The 18794-nt window shown below is 45.3% G+C and overlaps 1 long non-coding RNA gene across 1 annotated transcript; it reads left to right on the top strand.

The window, feature by feature from the left end:
* The first annotated feature begins 11417 nt into the window (after nt 1-11417).
* On the top strand, nt 11418-18001 carry LOC123567283 (uncharacterized). The gene is made up of 2 exons (XR_010578519.2): nt 11418-12497; nt 13031-18001. It is a non-coding gene; the product is annotated as an uncharacterized lncRNA (long non-coding RNA).
* Nucleotides 18002-18794: the final 793 nt, after the last annotated feature.

The raw sequence follows: 18794 nt of genomic DNA on the forward strand, positions 1-18794 counted from the left end.
CCTGCAAGAGGCTAAGGATCCTTGCAAAAGATAGGCTCTGAGCTCCCCAGGAACTAGTGCAAGAAGGGTAATAGGTGCTCCATCATTTGTTTCTTCTTTTTTTTTTTTTTAGATGGAGTCTCGCTGTGTCACCCAGGCTGGAGTGCAATGGCACGATCTTAGCTCACCGTAATCTCTGCCTCCCAGGTTCAACCAGTTCTCCTGCCTCAGCCTCCTGAGTAGCTAGGATTACAGGTACATGCCAGAATGCCTGGCTAATTTTTGTATTTTTGTTAGAGACAGGATTTCACCATGTTGTTCAGGCTGGTGTGCTCCATCATTTCAAAGAGATTAAACAAGTCTTTGCTTGAGGGAAGTTGGTGTTTTATTTATTTATTTATTTTTTGAGACGGAGTCTCGCTGTGTGGCCCAGGCTGGAGTGCAGTGGCCCGATCTCGGCTCACTGCAAGCTCCACCTCCCGGGTTCACGCCATTCTCCCGCCTCAGCCTCCGAGTAGCTGGGACTACAGGCGCCTGCCACCACGCCTGGCTAGTTTTTTTGTATTTTTAGTAGAGACGGGGTTTCACCGTGTTAGCCAGGATGGTCTCGATCTCCTGACCTCGTGATCCACCCACCTCGGCCTCCCAAAGTGCTGGGATTACAGGCTTGAGCCACCGCGCCCGGCCAAGTTGGTGTTTTCAATGCTGAGGACAGGCATCTCATCATAATTAAAAGTGGGGATGTGTTTTACCCAAGGCCTCACTACTGATGGGATTTGGGCTCTGACATGTGCACAGGTGACTGCCTGGCAGCCCTAGGACATGGAGATTTTCTCAGATGTTTGGCGCAGAAAGTCACTGGTCATCTTGGGAGGAAGCATCATTTTTGGGAAACACTTCTCCATTGGATCCTGAGCCTTAGATGGAAAACCAGGTCCTGTGTTGGGAATTTCTCTGGGAGGCTCCCTGGGTCTGGGGCTCCAGCTGCTCTCTGAGAAGAAGGTGTGGGAGGAGAGAACATGGCCCAGCCACACCCAGCCCCTCTTGCATGGTTCCTGCTGAGCAGGGTGTTAGAGGGGTGGGGACACCAGCAGTGGTCAGGCCTGTGTTTCTGTGGGTGGGGCCAGGGAGGGACACTCGGGGCATCCTAGGGAGTCTCTCCGATGGCTCCTGTTTGACTTTCCTGTGGCTGCTGTCACAAATGACCGCTAATTTAGAGGCTTAAAACATCACATGTTGATTCTCTCCCTGTTGTGGAGTCAGACATCCAAAATGAACCCTAGAGTCTAAAATCAGGGTGCCAGCCAGGCCAGGCTCCTTCTGAGGGCTCTGGGGAGAATCCATTTCCAGGATTTTTCCAGCTTCTAGAGGACACCCTGGGCTCCTGGCCCCTTCCTCCAACTTCAAAGCCAGAGCTCAGCATCTTCAAGTCTCTCTCCCACTCTTCTCTCTCCCTCCCCCCACCGTCTTCTCTCACCCTCCCTCTTTCTCTCCCTTTCTTTCCCTCCACCCCCACACCTGCTCTCACTCTGACCCTCCTGCCTCCTTCTTTCCCTTATAAAGACCCCACCTTGGACCCACCCAGATAACCCAGGATCATCTTCCACCTCAGGCTCCTTCACATCCTCACATCTGTAAAGTCCCTGTGGGCCACACAACACAGCACATGGACAGGTCCCGGGACTGGGACACAGCCATCCCTGGGCCCTAATTCAGACACCCACAGCTCCTTTCCCTCCTTCCTCTCTCCTCCGGGTATAAGAAGGGAATGCAGAGAGGTTGTCAATGAATACACTAACAGTTAGATGCAAGGAGTGTGTTCTAATGTTGGATAGCAGAGTAGGGTGACTATGGTTAGCAATAATGTATTGTATATTTCAAAATAGCTATAAGAGAGAACTTCAAATATACTCAACACATAGAAATGGTAAATACTCCAGGCCATACCCCAGATACACTGACTTGATGATGACATGTTGGATGCACGGAACCAAGCAGCACATGTGCCTCACAGAAATGTCCAATATTATGTATCAGTGTAATATTTTCTATGAATAAGAAAGGCAAAAAAACAAGTTAAGCATAAACTAGCTATTTGACTTAGCAATTCCACCCCTAGGAATTTATTTAGAAGAAATGAAAGCATGTGTTCAAAAAGACGTATACATAAACGTTCTCAGCAACCTCATTCACTACAGGCAACAACTGGAAACAACCCAAGTGTCTGTCAGCTAGAGAACGGATAGACCCATGTGGTCTGTGCATACAGTGGAGCGCTGCTCAGTTATACAAAGAAAAGAAACTATGGATACAGACCGCAGGAGGGATGAACTTCAAAACGTTACAGGAAGTGAAAAGTAAAACTCCACAAGGGAAGTTGGTGGGTATGGACATAGTTTTGAACTGGCAGAATTTTACTGTGTTCATTGGGGTATTAGGTATTGAGTCCCTGTTGACCAGGTACTGTGTTAGGTACAGCAGTTACAGAAATGAGAAGCAGACACCAGCTCCATTGTGATGAGACTCACCCGATCAGCCATTTCTGATGAACACTCAGGTACCCTGACTCTCACTGCTCACATTTGTAGGCTTTACTTAATGCCACTTAAACCTCCCTATTCCCCAAGTCTTCTTTCTTTTCTATTTTATTTTTTAGATAGAGTCTTGCTGTCACCCAGGCTGGAGTGCAGTGGCACCACTTTGACTCACCGCAAAGTCCATCTCCTGGGTTCAAGCAATTCTTCTTCCTCAGCCTCCTGAATAGCTGGGATTATAGGTGCCCACCACCACGCCCAGCTAATTTTTGTATTTTTAGTAGAGATGGGGTTTTGCCATGTTGGCAAGGCTGGTCTCGAACTCCTCCTGACCTCAGGTGATCCGCCTGCGTAGGCCTCCCAAAGTGTTGGGATTACAGGTGTGAGCCACCGCACCCGGCCCCTGAGTCTCCTTTCTTTCCAACTCCCCTCATTAGACACAGCTTTTTAAAGCAATCCATGCCATACCCATGGCTTCAATTGTTTTTTATATGCTCTGATGACTATACAATTTAAATGTCATCTTTATATAACAGCTTTATTTTACAGGACACCTCATTCACTATGATTGTAAATTCAAAGTTACTCTAAGAAAGTAATAAATAAAAAGTTGTCATATATTAATATGTAAATTTTAGGAAATTTCTGTAATGGTTTGATTTCATGTTTGTATTTTTTAAAACATGAGTTGTGATATCACAGAGTGGAGTTAGCCTACAGAGGTTTCTACCTAACTTTCTAGCAGAGAGCTCCATTTCAATGCAATACTTGAGTCCAAAACTATCTTTCTTTTTTTGAGACGGAGTGTCGCTCTGTCACTCAGGCTATTGTGCAGTGGCATGATCTCGGCTCAGTGCAAACTCCGCCACCTGGGTCCAAGTGATTCTCCTGCCTCAGCCTCCCGAGTAGCTGGTACTACAGGCACCCGCCATCGCACCCGGCTAATTTTTGTAATTTTAGTAGAGCTGGAGTTTCACCATGTCGGCCAGGCTGGTCTCGAACTCCTGACCTCATAATCCACCCAGCTTGACCTCCCAAAGTGCTGGGATTACAGGCGTGAGTCATTGTGCCCAGCTGAAAACTATCTTATTCCCCATACCTATTCCTCTTGCTACATTCTCTGTGTAGGAGAAAGGCATTGCTATTTAACCAGTCCTTCAAACTAGAGCCTCAGCAGCCTGTTTTTCCTTTTACTTGTCCTGTTTTTCCACATCTAATCATCTAGCACCTCCTGTTCTGTCTCCCCACAAGACTTTTCCATCCATTGCAGTCATTTCCACTGCCTTTAGCCTTACCTGTTCTTCCAGATGAACATAATGTCTCTCTCTTTCTTTTTTTTTTTTTGAGACAGAATCTCTGTCATCCAGGCTGGAGTTCAATGGCATGATCTTGGCTCACTGCAACCTGTAACTCCTGGGTTCAAACAATTCTCCTGCCTCAGGCTCTTGAGTAGATGGGCCTACAGGTGCCCGCCACCATGCCAGGCTAATTTTCATATTTTTAGTAGAGATGGGGTTTCACCATGTTAGCCAGGCTGGTCTGGAACTCATGACCTCAAATGATCCACCTACCTCGGCCTCCCAACGTAATGTGTCTTAATTGGTCCCATTGCTTCCGTCAGTCCTCTATTGCGCAGAGACCTCACAGCAAACACATCTGATAGGAACTTCTCACCTTTGTGTGGTTCATTGTCTCTCATGTTTCCAGGATAAAATTTAAACTCTACTTAAACTCTACTGCTGGACAGTGAATGAGCCTTGGTATTCCAGGTTCATCCACTGTCCAGCAGTGTAGCCTCAGACAACTGTAAGCCTTTGTTTGCTCACCTGCCTGAACTCACTGAGCGGTTGTGGGACCTTGGGGAAGTTACTTGACTTTCCCATCCAGATTTATGCTGTAAACTGTGTACAATGGGACTGTTTCTGAGGGTTAAATGAGTATGCCACAGTTGGAACACTGTCAGGCACATAATGCTTGCCAGATGTTGACTATTCATCTTTATCCTATGAGGACAATGGTACCCCACTATGGGGTTCTTAATTTTGTATAAGAAGATAATGCTTTATGATTTGTTAGTGAAAGAAATGTCTGAGGCTGGGCGTGATGGCTCATGCCTGTCATAGCAGCACTTTGGGAGGCCGAGTCAGGTGGATCACCTGTCAGGAGATCAAGACCAGCCTGACCAACATAGTGCAACCCTCATCTCTACTAAAAATACAAAAATTAGCCAGATGCAGTGGCACATGCCTGTAGTCCCAGCTGCTCAGGAAGCTGAGGCTGAAGAATCGCTTGAACCTCGGAGGTGGAGGTTGCAGTGAGCCGAGATCATGCCACTGCACTTCAGCCTGGTCAACAGAGCAACACTTCATCTCAAAAAATAAATAAGTAAATAAAAGAAACATCTGAGTACCCCTGCCATGGAAAGAAAAAACAGAGGGAGAAAAGGGAGTTGGTAAGTCATAGCATTACAGAGCTGGGAAGGATGTGTTCAGTCCCTATTTTATAGACCAGGAGGGGAAAGTGTGATGTGTCCCAGGCTTTCATTCAGGATATACAGCCATGACTCTCTATTGAGAGTGGGACCAGTGCCCTGGGGGTAGCTATGGTGGAGTTGCAGATAAGAACTAACACTTATAAGACAGGAGAGAAGCATTTAGTTACAAAAGTAGTCAAAAACTTGTGTATAACCACATTTGGTGAGCAAATGAAAGCTGTCAGACTCCGAAAAACAGAAATGCTCCTGGAAGTGACTTAGTAAATGGGGTTTTTTTTTTTTTTTTTCTTGAGACTTTCACCTTTGTCAGCCAGGCTGGAGTGCAATGGTGTGATCTTTGCTCACTGTGCAACCTCTGCCTCCTGGATTCAAGCACTTCTCCTGCCTCAGCCTCCCGAGTAGCTGGGATTACAGGTGCCCACCACCACACTAAGCTAGTGTTTTGTATTTTTAGTAGAGACAGGGTTTCACCATGTTGGACAGGCTGGTCTCGAATTCCTGACCTCAGGTGATCCACCCCATCAGACTCCCAAAGTGCTAGGATTACAGTCATGAGCCACCACTCCCGGGTGTACCAGGGTTTTCTATTGAGTTTCTTGCTGAGGGTGACTTCCAGTAATAACTCCCCCGCACTTTCCTCAGGACTGGAAAGCTCAGGCAGCCCAGGGTGAATAAAAGCCTGAGTAGTGCAGTCATCACAGAGGGGCAGGGTGGCCACAAGGTGGGCAACAGCAGGGATGGGCATTGTGAGGTATTGCATGGGGCTGTGGGGCTGGACATTGTGTCACTAGCCTGACCTGGCTGTTTCCTGGTAAGCAGGTGACATAGGAAGCTTTGTGGTTATAAGCATCAGCCAGGGCCAGCAACCCTCAGTTGGTAGCTGGTAGTGGAAGGAGGAGGAGCTCCAACTCTGCTGTCTCACAGCAGTTTTTGTGCCTCTTGGCACTTGTCGTGTTCGTTTATTTTTCAATGAAGACAGCAGGTCCCCGACCTCATAGACCAGCCAGTTTGGGAGGTGGCGGCAGAGTAAGGGCTGAGGCCCCAGATCTGCCTGGGGTCAGGCTGCTTCTACAAGTGTTGTGCCAGCCTCAGTAGTGTGGCTGCTGGGACAGCACCATTTCAGTTTCATCGAAGTCTCAGGCAGGAGTGGAGAGGAGTGTGGGTGCCCCATGGGGTGTGTACTGACCTGTTGTATTGACTCCACCTGTAGCTGGTGCAGGGGGAAGGTGGCACCCTGTTATGAATCTGATATTTATGAGGCTGTGGCTGCTGCAACATCAGAATCCACTACCGTAGAGCCTGGAAAGTTGGATGTGGGAGCCACAGAGGGCCACAGCCTCCCAAAGTGCTGGGATTACAGGTGTGAGCCAGAGTGCTCAGCCAAAAAAATAATTTTTATGTAAACTAGTTAACCAAAAATCACCCCCATACTCGTGAACATTTTTTCATGGTAGAAAGTGTTCAAAGTCACGTCTCTCAGCTTCACTGGTGTAGGTAGAGCAGGCTGTGTGAGCTTGGCCTGTTTGAATGAAGCTTGATTTTTAGGGAATCTCCCCAGGGAGAGTCACACAGGAGCTGCTGAAGCCCCTGATCACAGGGCCCCAAAAGGGTGTGTAGAAGTCATTTCAGAAGATGACTTACAAATGGGAAATCATCACTATTTTTAATTATAGCATTTTAATATTGAATTTTTAAATGATCTCTATGAAAAAGAATTGTGATTAATAGAATAGAGTAATTTGGGTAAAATTGAGTCCATTTCACCCATAAAATAGGCTTTTAATCAAGTAATAAATCCTTTAAAATAAATGCTAAATGTGGCATCAGCATAATTAGATCCTAGTGTACTGACATGGTCTTGAATACATTAAGAAAATGCTGTTTGTTTTGTAGACTTTCAAAACATTTGAGAGGCAGGAAGGCACTCTTCCATTGACCCTCAGTGTGCATTTATTTCCATTTTTGGTTGACTGCTTTGTGTTGCTGCCCGATGCCTCTAGTACAAGTCCAAGACCTCCATGTCTCATGTCTTTCCTGCTCCCATCCTCTGCCATCCCTCTTCCCCTCAGGGGAATAGCCCAGCATCAACTCAGTCCATGCTTGTTAATCAACCACCTCCATACACCACATCCAGCAAAGCTCCCTGAGTGACTCACAGTCACCAACCTCCGGTGCACTGATCTTTCCTCTGTGTCCTTCCAGCTCTTCCTGAGGATGGCCTGTTTTTAAGATGTTCACCACAATGCAAAGATGAAGATGATGATGAAGATGGTGATGATGATGATGATGGTGATGTCCAGGTAAGACCCACATTTTTGGCTTCCACAGCAATCTTGCTTTCCTAATTCTTCTCAATTAATTTTGATTTGAAAACCTGGAAATGCACATTATGTACACTGTACACTATTGTCTTTGTGGGGCTGGAATTCAGTAGGAGTGTCTTCCCAACTGATACTTGGTATGCTATGCTGCTTCTAAATGACAGCATCCATTATCAACTGGAATACTGAAGCATTTTCCACAATACCAGTTTTCCTCCTTGGATGAAGCATTGTGCGTTTGCATATCAAATTAAATTTAAAGGTAAATTCTGTGAATAGAGGTCTTGTTTTTCTATAGCTATCCTCTGTGCTAGTCTTTGGGGATTTTGACCTATGACTCAATCACTGTACTGCCTTCTGGTTTTTTATCATTGTCCAGAGAATAACAGATCTGTGTGAAGCGCACAGCAGAATCTGATTCTCATGTTTTCTTTTATATAATTGCAGATAAGAGCTTGGAAAGAAAGCGATATGTACCATGAAATAACTCACTTCCTGAGGAGAAAACTTGCTAGCTTCATTGTAGAGAAACCTGATTCTGGGTTCCTGCTGGGAAAGAGGCTTGGGGTTTTCCTGAAAGTGATTTTGCCAGTATAGAACTCTGGCCCGAGAAGCTGTAGGAAGGTTTGTCAACCCAGAAGAAAGATTTGGGGATCATGTATGAAACAGTGTGGGTTGGGAGACTAACCCATCATTCAGCTTCAGCTAAAGTAGGAGGAGTGGGTGAGTCACTCTGATGACTTATCCTGCTGGTTTTGTTTCTAAAGACTTGACGCTGGAGAGTATAAGTGACAAGGAGACTCATCCAGTCCCAGGAGCCTCCAGGTTATCCCTGCTGATTTTGAGGATGGGCTGAAGGAGGGCATTTGAAATCAGAAGGAAAATGGAAATATGTGTGAGGTCTGGCTTGTTGTTTTCAGTTTCTTGGCATCATGGTAAGAACTGTCTGTATGGGCTATGAGGGTGCTGCATTCATGAGAGATTCTCTTTGCAGTCCACTTGCTCTTTTCTTCCTGTGGAACATCAGAGCCTTTGGTTTAGATTAATCAACACTCCTTGGGATCAGTCACAAGGGGTGTAGGCTTAAGCACTGCGTGTCATCTGTGTTGAACCTAGAGACACAGTTCTTCTGCTGTGTGCCAAGGAGAAATCGAGAATCACCCTCTGAACTTTCAGGACTTGTTAGCACACATTCATGTTTCTGTCCTCACTGTGCACTCCTGGTTTAAAGGGATCTCCCGGGGTGGATGGCGGAGTGAATATTCACTCTGGGCTCACTGGTAAAACTCCAGTTTCCTTTGAAGGGAGGAGGAAAATTTGACCTTGAGCACACTTCTAGCCTCCACTTCCCAATCCAGTCACAGATTCTGAGATGAGGCTTCTTTCTCCCCAGTTCTCTAATTTTGGAGGAAGCCAAGAATTTCTTCCCACAAAAGATAGTATCACACTATTTCCTGTTTTCAAAAATTTGGCTTTGGTTTTATTTTCTAAGTTGATATTCATCACTTGAGTTCTAGACTTTTTCTTTTTCTTTCTTTGTTTTCTTTTTTTTGGGCTGGAGTCTTGCTCTGTTACCCAGGCTTGAGTGCAGTGGCAGGATATTGGCTCACTGCAAGCTCTGCATCCCAGGTTCATGCCATTCTCCTGCCTTGACCTCCCGAGTAGCTGGGAGTACAGGCACCTGCCAACACACTTGGCTAAGTTTTTGCATTTTTGACAGAGACAGGGTTTCACCATGTTGGCCAGGCTGGTCACAAACTCCTGACCTCAGGTGATCTGACTGCCTCAGCCTCCCAAAGTGATCAGATTATAGACGTGAGCAACCATGCCTGGCCAGGGTTATTTTTAATATAATTGTATCTATCTCAAGTAATGTTGCTTTGAGTATTTTTGTCAATGGTTTTGGAATAACACCAGCACTCACTTCTGTGGAGTAGACTGTTAGAAGGGGGCATATCTTTCATCATCATAAATCATGCCAAACTTTTTCCTAAATGATGACACAAATTCATGCTCCTTTAACAGCATATGTGAGTAGCTCCCCATGGGCAGTCAGTTCAGTGACAGCACCACTCATTATCTGATCGGTAGGCACCCCACTAGCACATGGAGAGAACAGGGAGGCCTAAGATGAGTCCGGGCCATGAAAGGTCTCCAGGGAGGGGATCGTGAAAGATGTGAAAAGCATCCTGGAGTGGAAGGTAGCCCTGCAGCTTAGCGGTCCAGTTTCCCTCACTGATCTGACTTGGTATAGCATAGAGATGCTCACAGAGCAGCCTCCAGTATCCTCCCACTTCCCTAAAGGCTTAAACACACCATGATGTGTATCAGTTTCTTAAAGAGCACAATAGCAAATGTGCTATTTTGAACAACCAAAATGACAGAGAAGTGGCCTAATTTCCTATAAGTGTTTCAGGGAGGGGAGGTGGTGAGGCTCCACTGGGGAAATGCTCATGGCCAGAGAAAGATGAGGCCTGAGGACTGGCGGTTGGGCTCAGCCACATGGAGACCACATAGTGCCCTACAAGAGCAATCTGGTGGTGTGCTGCTGGGGAGGGGAGAAGGCCAGAGCCATAGAACCTGTGCAGAGATTCAGAACCAGAGGGCTCCTCAGAACAGGCACAGGAGATGGTCTGTAAGGACCTGTCCCACTCCAATGAGGGTATGAGGGGCAGGGAGAGAGGAAAGCAGCCCCACATAGGAGGATGCCTAGGGTAGGGAAGCAGGTCTCAGAAGAGCTAGGTTTCAGTCCAGGCAAGAAAGGAAAGAATGTTCCTGGGAGATGCTGAGGCCCTGGGGCCTCCAGAGGGCTTGGAAAAAAGATTTCAGCAGATGGAGTCAGAAAAGGAGTGTTCAGGGCCGTGAAGGGGAGGTGAGCTGAGCTTCTTGCAGCCCTTGGTGCAAACAGGGATGAAGGACGTAATGAGATGAGTCCTGAGTCTGAGGCAGAGAGCGGTGAGGAGGCCGTGGGTTTGGAAAGGGAGGGAAGGGTCTGGCTGGGAGAAGCAGTGTTCTGACCCTCTACAGTCCTTCCAGGGAAGGTCAGAGTCCAGAGAGGTCCAGGGCTCCCTCCTAACGCTTGCCCAAACCAGTGTACCCCTGGTCAGGAGGGGGTGCTGTGTAGACTGCTGTGGAGTGAGGGAGCAGCTTCTCCTGGGTATAGGACCCCAGGCACCTGCAGGATGCAGGGTTCCAGGCTCCCTCAGATGCCTGCTGATCTGTCTCCTCTGAGGGTTGTAAACAGTGTTCTTGGGCACCCACAATGTACAAGGCGCTTATTTTCAGCATGATGCACCTGGCACTGCCAAAATGATATTTTGGCATTTATGATAGGCACAATTACTATCCCCACTTTAGAGCTAGAAAAACTGAGGCACTGAGCAGTTAATGAACTTGCCCCAGGTTCTGTAGATAAACAGTTCTTCCATAGATAGAACTGGGGTCTCAACACAGCAGGCTCCCTTCATAGTGTGGGCTTATAGCCACTGGCTGTCCCACTACCCTTGTCCAGCCTCAGCTCTCTGGGGTGGCAGTTTGTGCCTTTGGGCTACAGTTGAATGACCAGTTGCCTCTTCCAGGCTGGCTCTCATACCTCTTCTGGCAGCAGCTTCTTAAATCCCAGAAACTGATAACGGTGTGGTAAATGGGCCTTGGAGAATGGAGGCAAGGGTGTGGTGCTCAGGACTTCTAGGTCTCAACATAGGCTGTGTTCCTGGCCCTCCCCTTGTAGCAGAGGCACCTCCATCCCTGGCTGATGAGTTCCCACATCTCTAATATCTCCTCAGCCTGGACTACAGAAGCAGGAGCCCAGGAGATGCTGGCGTGGAGGCTGCTCAGTGGGATGATGTCATGGTGTACAAAGCTGGGAGCCTGCTCTCACTGAAAAGGAATTGTCTTCTTCACCCAGGGTGAAGCCCTCCCAGGAGCTGACCAGGGAGCTGAATTAACAGGGCAGACCAGCACGTGCTACAGGGACATCTGAGGGAGGCTCAAGCTCCGCAGTGAGGCGTTTTCCATGACTTGGCATAGAGAAGTGATTCCTAAGCTCCCCTCCTGGACAGCACCAGGAACGTGCCTTGGAGGTGGCTAGGCTTCAGACCATCCTGGGGGCATGCTTGGGTGACTTTAGAGAATGCAGCTCTTTGCTGGGAAGATCTTAAGGAGGAAACCAGAACCTCTCCCTGTCCTGAGCTGTCATCCTTGGGGGAGCCTCTTGGGACAGAGTCATCCTCAGTCATAAGAACCTGCATCGGGTCTCACCTTTTGCCTCCCTCCTGCCAGCCAGGGTGGGGAGGGGGCAGACCTGGCTGAGCAGAACCACACCCAGCCACACCCCATGGATCAATCACTGGAGTTTCTGAAACCTGGGTGGTGCCTGGTGCAGCTGCGTTCCTTCCTTCCCAAGTTCCTGCCCCCAGCTTTGCCCATGGAGGTCTCAGTCTTCTCTACATTCTGAGGAAAACTCTTGGCCCCAGCAGAGAGTGAAACTCCAAGGCCATCTCCCACCCACCCCAGCACTGCGTTCAGCCTGTACCATCCAGGACCCAGTGCCTCTGGGCCTGGCATTTAGGCTTTGGCAAAAGTGTGAGAAGAGACATGACTGTGCTCCAGAAACAGAAAGTGCTATTCCAACTTGAAATAAAGAGACTGAGCGCATTGATTCAGGTGCAGAGGTGGCTGATCAGGTCTAACCCAATGAGGGGCTCAGGGTTTCCACTCAATGACATTGATGGCGATCTGGGTCACCTGCTGTAAGGCCTTGCACTCATAAGCTTTGTTGTCATTGTCCTCCTCTGGGACACGGAGGGTATGCACGTGGGCCTGCACAACCTTGCAGCCCTCAGGGGCCTCTGGCAGCATGGTGAGGGCCTTGGTGGCCTTCAGGTACACCCTGCCCATGGGTGAGTGTAGCAGCTTCAGGAGCAGACTGGTGACTTGTGCGTCCAGGGCCACATACTTCTCAGCAGGCCACCAACACAGGGAATTGCTAACAGCCTGTGGGGGCCTCTTCTCACCCCCTCTCACCCCAGCCCTCTATTGAACCTCATGCCTGCAGTCTCAGGGGAGGTGCCACCCTGTCCCCCTGCTACAGGGATTCCCTGATTCATTCACGCAGTGAGATGCTGAGGCAAGAGTTGGGTTTCCCATCTCAGCACTCTTTTGGACTGGGTAATTCTGAACTTGGGACCAAAACCCCTGCTATGACCTTTGGGTCTGGAGCAGCAAACAGAGCAAAGCCTTGTCCTTAGGAGCTCTCCTTGGGGATGACACAGAAAGTGATGGCAAGGATGGTGGTCACAGTGGACACAGGAGGATGCAGGGAGGCTGGGGAGGCCACAGTTTCAGAGAGAAAGCTCTCTCCTGGAAAGCCACTTTCCTGGTCCCATGGAAAGGGACCTCTGTCCAAACCTAAGAATGATGAGGCTGGGACAGGGCCTGGGAACATGCATTTCCACAGACCACCCGGGGTCTGGTTCAGGGACCACACTTGGAGAAATACTCACCCAGGCATCTAAAGAGACTCTCAGAAGAAAGAGAAGCCAGGACTTAGGGAAGGCAAGAGGGCCCCCCCAGCAAGGGGATGTGACCACAACCCAGGGAGGGACGCTGGGGGTCGGTGACCGGCCCATCCTCACAATGAGGGGCCCAGTGTGGGAACACCCCCCAACCACCACAAGCTCTGAGTCTTTGTGTTCCCACAGGTTTGAGGCCACGATGTTGACTGTGATCCTGTGTGACCTGGGATGAGACAAGACACTGCGCCTCCATTTCCTCAGCTGTGAAGGCAGACATCACCTTGCTGGAGGGTTTTCTAAATGTGAGGTTTGGAGACAATGCCTGGCACACAGGAGGCACTCAGTGACCGCTGGGTGTCAGGATCATCACCAGTGCTTTTCCTGTTCTCGCCTTCCTCATGGGGAGGAGGTGCCAGACCCTCTCCTGCATCCTCCTGCAGGCAGGGGCCAGCGGGTCCTGGATGAGCTCCTGGAGCTGCTCCTCCCTCTGCAGCTTCCACAGCAGTGAGCAGATCAGACCCTTGCTGATGACACCGTGGGGCCCTGCACGACAGGAAAGGGCACTGAGGGTAGACCGGCCACACCCCTCCCGTGCTGGTTGGCCTCAGGGATCAGGAAGGATTTTGCAGAGCAACTGGGTGGGTTTGAAAAGAGAACTTGCAAATTACCCATCACCCCCCAAAGCTGCCTGGCCAGGGGCCTGAGAAGCCAGCAGGAGGCTGTGGGTGAAGCCATGTCAGGGGCTGAGTGAGAGGACAGGAACAGAGGACCCAGGAAGGGCCAGCCTTTTGTCACTGGCATCTCAGGGGGCATCTGCCATAGCAGGGCACAGTGTCCTGAGAGGCAGCAGCCACCCCCGGGAGATCCAGCAGCTCACTGCTTCAGGGCCTACGCCCACCAGGAGACCCTCAGGTCTTCCCTACCACTGCCCTAGAATAGGGGAGCCAACAAAGACCCCCCTTCCCACCCAAAATATTTCAAACGAGTTGGAGACTCATGCCTGGTCATACCAGCCCCTGAGAAGAGCCTGGGTTCAACTCTGAGATGGAAGACCTAGAGTGTAGGTCAGTGTCTCATACACCAACAAGAGCTGTGCCCCAACTAAAGCGATAGGAAGCCATAGGCTCTGGCCAAGGGGTCTTGAAAGGACGTCTGGCTCTGTGGGAAGGGGGTCTCCACATGGCACAGCTGGTGCAGGTACTGGCAGGAGTACAATGAGGCAAGCCTCCCCCATAAACAGGCCCCACCTGGCTCCTCCCAGCTGGAGATGGAAGCCTGGGAGGGAAGTGGTTGGTTCAGCCTGGAGAGCCTGTGGGGCAGGTAAGAGTTGAGAGATTTTATGGAGAGCCTGTGGGGCAGGTAAGAGTTGAGAGATTTTATGGAATATGGAGGCCTATGGAGGAGAGAAGCCAGAGGGGTGAGGAGGAACATCAATCCCTAGAGGGGCCTGGGCAGGCACTAGCTTTCACTAAGGAGTTACTATTTTGTCCATCATGAACTTGTTTCAGTTAAATTTTCTTCTTTTTTTTTTCTGAGGTCATTTAATAGATGCAGTATACCTAATTCATATGGCTGTATGAGGATTTTTAAAACTACTGTATATAATGCAGAATATTTTAACATCTTTTACTTGGTAGCTACTTACAATCCTTTCTAAATGTAAAACATAAATTATCAAAATGTGAGAATCAGATTTAGAGAGCCGACATAAAATCATCAGTTAGTGACTATTATGACTCAGAGGCGTATATTTCTGCTTTTCATTGGAGACTCAGGGTGCCCTCGCCATTAGTTCCTTTAGCCTTAACAGCAGAGGTTTTTTTCTTAGGGTCATTGAGACTGGGCACATCTCAGAGTTAATATACATTGATAAATTAGTTAAGTAAGAAATAGAAAAAAGCTGAACTCATGAGAAAATTTGAGAAGACAGAGCACATAAACAGGAGTGTAATTCACAATAGTTTAGGTTTCGCTAGCAAAAATAATCCAAAATCTCAGTGACTTAATAAAGATTCAATTGGGCTACATATTTAGAAAGAGTTGAGACACTGCAGAGTGCACAGCAATCAAATTCCAACCAAAAAAAAAAAAAAAAAAAATTTCCAACCTAATGGAGTTTGTATTCCAATAACATGTCAGCATTTTCATACTTCTAAATCAAATATGTATATTCTTAGATAGGTTTATGAAGATACACTCCAATAGCAGATTGGAGAGCTTCAATTCCTATGTTTGATCCCTTATTAAGCTACTCGTAAGTAAAAATAACCTTCTATTGTAGTGTAAGTGATATGTAATATATCTCTGTATTAATATATATGTTAATTTGCTCCATATATTCTTTTATCTGGGACACAAGCTGAAAGGATTAGAAATTTCAGCTCTTAAAGTTTGTATGCCCAAAGGGGCACACATAATTTTCCTTCACATTTCATTAGCTAAAACAATCCATATGGCCAAGTCTTTGTCCTTTCAGGTAAAACATAAAATTAACTCCAAACCAAGGAAGAGAATAAGTATGAACAATATTTATCTAACATAAAATTATAAAAATTTCAGTGTGTAAACTAACAAAATCCATCTCATTTCATGAGGTATAAAATGTATAAAATGTTATTTCTTTATAATTTATTAAGTATTTCTTTATGATTTTAAAGGCATTTGGAAAAAATGAAATAAAACAGAAGTCTCATGTTGCTCTGGAGCCACAGAATAGAGCCCACATGTTCCATATGGCATATGGTTCTTGGACTGGGGATATCAATGATTGACATTAGGCATGATGTATGCACATGACCTCGGGAAAGTATTGTATTTATAGAAGGTATAGGATTTTTTTCCTCTGATTTTCTTTTATAATCTTTTCAAATCAATAAGGCTGAATTATAATCATATTTTATAAATAAAGTTAGATTTGAGCTCTAGCTATATAATAAATTCATTTGAGGTAACCCATTATGAAGATATGGAACAAATATATTGAAATAAAATTAAAATAATAATTTTATTTTTAATTTTATGTAGCTGGGATTACAGACATGCACCACCACGCCCAGCTAATTTTTGCATTTTTAGTAGAGATGGGGTTTCTCCATGTCGGTCAGGCTGGTCTCAAACTCCCGACCTCAGGTGATCCACCCGCCTTGGCCTCCCAAAGTGCTGGGATTACAGACGTGAACCACCGTACCCGGCCAAAATTATTTTTAAGAGAAAATACTAATAAAATGAAACAGTATTAAATACATTTTAACTATTAACTATAAATATCTATTTCAAGAGATTTGAGTGAAAATACCATTCTACGTTAAAATAAAAAATATAATGTTCAATAACAATAGTAATAACATGTTCTCAAAGGTTCAAGGGGCTAAACCTAATTAACAAAAGTTAACTATAAACATCTTAAAATTTATCTAATTATCTGAAATAGAAACTTCTGTTCTTTCCTGTATTTCTCCATTTTTCCCATTTCTAATGTCTACTTCTATTCATTTTGTATTTTCCTGTTTTGAGGCCATTTAAAGAGGATATGTCAGGTATTCAGAAAGCCAAGAGCTGAACCTAAATACTCTGAACCTATCTGAACTTAATTTTGTCCAAGTTTTTTTAATGTTTGAAAATTTGTTCAACAGGGGATACTAAGAGGAAACTTTAGGGGTAAAGGGGATTTAGGTTAAACAGACCTAACAGGATTCTTACTGAAGACAGGCCAAGCTGATCAGAAATCATCTGGAGAGTGGTGGGAGATAACAAATTGGATCAGATATCAAAGGTTATCAGTATTGGGAGTGTGGGATTCTCTGCAAGTTTCTTCCTAAACCTGAGAGATGTGGGCCAGACTAGGAAGAACGCTGAAGGCTGAGACCTAGAGGGGCCTTAGAGGATCATGACAAGAATTTTGGCAAGAGGAGAGGCTTTGTCAACACAAACATGTATTCAGCAATATTATCGAGTACAGATGCATGCATATAAAAATACTGAAAGGAAATATAAGAAAATGTTTAAAAATGTTTTAGTGGCTTTATTTATTTTATGTAATTTAAATATATATATAAAATTAAGTTATACTTTGAACACATACTAACACATTCAAAGAGTTAAGTATACGTATGGTAATACATAATAGTTACAAAATAAGCAAGGTCTTCATGGAAATGATTTTAGAATTTCCACAGTTTATTACTTAGTGTTTTATTAGCAGGCCTGTAACTTCTTCTACTGCCCATTCATTGCCCATTTTATTAAAAATTCCTCAAGTGGATGCATTGGAATGGAAGAAACACTGACTCTTTCCTTCAAAGAAGGAAACAACAAACCTTGTTTGACAACCCTGGTCAAATAAGACAAGGATCAAGTGGCCAGTGGTAAAGAAAGTTGGTCAAACTAACGAATGACAGTTTAGATTAAAAGTGAATTTTGTTTAACCCAATTATTCTTATCCTATGCACACAAATTTGAGTTTAAGGTAGTTTGATGTAGATGGTCACCCCATTCCAAAGCCTGGGTCCAAATACCCTAAGGGTACAGGAGGAGCCAGCTTTCTTCAGAAGGTGACGAGAGCATTGCAAAGTACTGAGGAAAACTTTCTTTACAGCATCTTTTTTCATCATTCCATATGTTGCTCCTTATAGTTGCAACTGCTCCCCTTATACATGTCTCTTTTGAGACTTCTCACTTATCTAAGGCTCTATTGTTCCTCCTCATCTTATTTTTTTTATACATAGCATAGTCTCTCTCCCTCCTTACCATGCTGAAAAGGCTTCTGACTTGCTGTTCTGGCCAGGAAACATTTCTGCAGTGCATATTGGAGTGGAACGACTTACAGAGTGTCAGGGCAAGTCCTTGCACTTGTTTTATGCTTAGGACACAACACAAAAGATAATTTTCTACGTTAAAGATTGTATGATTTTATCTTGACTTCAGAAACTGGTCATATTTTTTTACTTTAGTTTCTAAGAACTCCAGAGCTGACCTTGAAACAGCTTTAATAATTCCAATGAGACATTTGTTATTTATCCTTTTTAAAAAAGACTTTTCTACTTTAAATCATTTTATTATTGCTCTAAATTTGCCAGGTTCATTTTAGAGTTTTATAAACTGATTTAAAACTAATTTACATTAAGTTGGAATAAAGTTAACCAAATTAATACAAACATATCTTATTGTATTTCACTTCTCTTTATTGTGCTTTACAGATATGGCCTTTTTTCCTCTTATTTACAAATGAAATGTTTGTGACAACCCTGGTGAAACAAGTATATTGGTATGATTTAGCAAACAGCCTGTGCTCACTTTGTGTCTTGGTTTCACATTTTGGTAATCATCACAATTTTAAAAACATTCCCTTATTATTATATTTGTTACGGTGATCTGTGATCAGTGATCATTAATGTCATGGGAGGTGGAGTTCCTCCAACCTGGGCAACAGAGTGAGACTCCATCTCCAAAAAAAAAAAAAAAAAAAAAAAAAAAGGAGTTTTTTTATGTAGAGTACAAAATAATATCTGACCTTAAGGCGTGTGCAAATTTTTCTGAATTAATTAAGACTTAAATATCAACACGAGCGATTGTTTTTGTTACAATCACTAGGTGGATGTTTCGATACTTTCCTCTGAAAAATGCATCTACAAAATTTTCACATAATTTAAAAACATCCACAGATATGTAGCTATGCATTCAGTTTACGGATTAAGAATTCAGCTCCTCAGAAGTAAAAGATTACATGAGAAAATATCTGATATTGAGGTGGCAAGGAATTATAATGTTGACATGTATCCCATTAAAAAGTGCAGACAGTTGTGGCTATCTAAGACATTGGGTATTACTGAGGTGCATCCATGTGCCTGGTGAGAAGACTTCTAAGAGTCCGTTTGGGAATAATGAGAATGTGAGCATTCCCCTCCCAAACACAGTGATTTAGGTCACTTTTATTATTTCAGAAATTCCGGAT

Source organism: Macaca fascicularis, chromosome 10 (assembly GCF_037993035.2).
Source record: "Macaca fascicularis isolate 582-1 chromosome 10, T2T-MFA8v1.1".
NCBI classification, from domain to species: Eukaryota; Metazoa; Chordata; class Mammalia; order Primates; family Cercopithecidae; genus Macaca; species Macaca fascicularis.